The sequence below is a fragment of the Urocitellus parryii genome, chromosome 4 (genome assembly GCF_045843805.1).
Source record: "Urocitellus parryii isolate mUroPar1 chromosome 4, mUroPar1.hap1, whole genome shotgun sequence".
NCBI lineage: Eukaryota > Metazoa > Chordata > Mammalia > Rodentia > Sciuridae > Urocitellus > Urocitellus parryii.
The window spans coordinates 195,091,919-195,094,034 of NC_135534.1; the positions used below are offsets into that span (position 1 = coordinate 195,091,919).

Genomic DNA, 2,116 nt, shown 5'->3' on the forward strand with positions numbered 1-2,116 from the left:
ATTTTCTACTCTTACTCTCTTAGAAACCTGATATGTTTCCAAGAGAACAAGTTAAGTCCAGCAGGCTAGAGGATGAGAGACCACATGGAGCACAGTTGAACCACCCCAGCTGAAGACATCAAAGAAAAACCAACTCTGAGGCTTGTGATACATGACCAATTGCATGAGTGAACTCAGATCAGACCAGAACTTCTCAGTTGAACTAGCTCAGACTAAAGTGTTGACCCACAGAATTGTGAGAAAATTTAAAGTTTATTTTTAAAACCCAAAATGTGGTTTGTTACACAGAAAATGCCAGCTGATACACAAAGCTTCCAACTTGACTTTTCTTTAAAGAAGATCTTCAAAAATAGTTCAAGATTCTTACATGACACCATTTCTTCAATGAAGTCTACTTTAGTAATTTTAACCACTTATTAACTAAACAAATATTTAGTGATTTTATTTATTATGAAATAATAAATAATATTATTTTTATTATTTATTGTTTTATAATAAAATAATTATTTTATTTTATTTCTTATAGGAAGTACACTTCCATCACATCAAATACTGCCTGCACTGGATTATCTTCCAGAACAGGCCATTTCTTATATCATAACAATTGGAAGTCCAAAACCCATACTTCCAAGACTTCTATATTAGTCTAGTCTTGTTTAGATTTCTACAAAGTGAGTGATAATGGCAAGTTATTTGAAAGAAGAAAAAGAAATAATGATGGTAGGTGATACTGGGCATTCAATGAAGGTGAAACAAGATTTTTTAATTTGATGTGGTCCCATTTGTTAATTATTGGCTGTATTTATTGAACTTTAGGGGTCTTGTTAAGGAAGCTGGTGCCAGCACCAATATGTTGGAGTGTTGACCCTAGGTTTTCTTTTAGTAGTTAAAAAGTTTCTGGTCTAATTTCTAAGTATTTGACTCATATTAATTTGATTTTGTGCAGAGTGAGAGATAAAGATCTAGTTTAATTCTTCTACTTATGGATTTTTCCAGCACCATTGGCTAAAAAAGCCATCTTTCTTCCAATGTTTACTTTTAGCATCTTTCTCATCAAACATTAGATAACTAACCATGTGAGATGGTTTCTGTGACTTCAGTCCTATCCCACTGGCCTTCATTTCTACTTCATGTCTATTTTGATGCCAATACCATGCTGTTGTTTGTTGGTTTGTTTTTTACTAAAGCTCGGCAGTATAATTCGAGTTTAGGTATTGTGATGCCTCCAGCATTGCTCTTCTTGTTCAAGACTGCTTTGGATATTCTGGATCCTTTACTCTTCCAAATGAATTTTAGGACTGCTTTTTCTATTACTGTAAAGAATGTAATTGGTGTTTGATGAAGATTGCCTTGAATCAGTATAATGCTTTTGATAGCATGGTCATTTTGATGATATTAATTCTGCTGATCTAAGAAGAAGTGTGAGGTTTTTTCATCTTCAGTTTCTTTCTTTGGTATTCTATAGTTTTTTTTTCAACCCCACCATTTTAATAAAATGACATACAAGTACAAAATACTGTGCAAGTGTGCTTTTTACTATGTGGAGATGGAATAATATATTTGTGTTTTTTTTCCAGAATCAGTATTATCCAGTACTTTCCACTGTAAAAATATGGAACATTTCGTGAATTTGTGTGTCATCTTTGTGCAGAAGCAATGCTGATTTTCTCTGTATTGTTCCAATTTTAGTATATGTGCTGCCAAAGAGAGTACAATATAGTTTCTATTATAGATGTCTTTCTCCTCCTTGTTTTAATTCCTAAGTATTTTATTTTATGTTTTAATGTTATCATGAATAAGGTACATGTATATTTTTATTTCTTTCTCAGCAGAATAACTATGGAAGTATAGATAAGCTGCTGGTTTATGAAGGTTGATCTTACATCTTACAATGTTGCTCAATTTCCTTATTGCTTTAGAGGTTTGATAGAGTTTTTTTTGGGGTCTTTTAGACATAGGATCATGTCATTGGCAAACAGAGATATCTTGGCTTCTTTTTTTCCTATTTGTATCTTTTAAATTTCTTAACTTACCTGATTACTCTGGCTAGAGTTTTTTTTTTAATCTATTTAATATTAATGTTGAAAGTGGGCATCTATGTCTTGTTTCTGAGTTA

At 32.1% G+C, this 2,116-nt stretch overlaps 1 non-coding gene across 1 annotated transcript; it reads right to left on the reverse strand.

Moving 5' to 3' along the window:
- Window positions 1-1,606: 1,606 nt before the first annotated feature.
- Window positions 1,607-1,713, reverse strand: LOC113186031 (U6 spliceosomal RNA). The gene has a single exon (XR_003301213.1). It is a non-coding gene; the product is annotated as a U6 spliceosomal RNA (small nuclear RNA).
- Window positions 1,714-2,116: the final 403 nt, after the last annotated feature.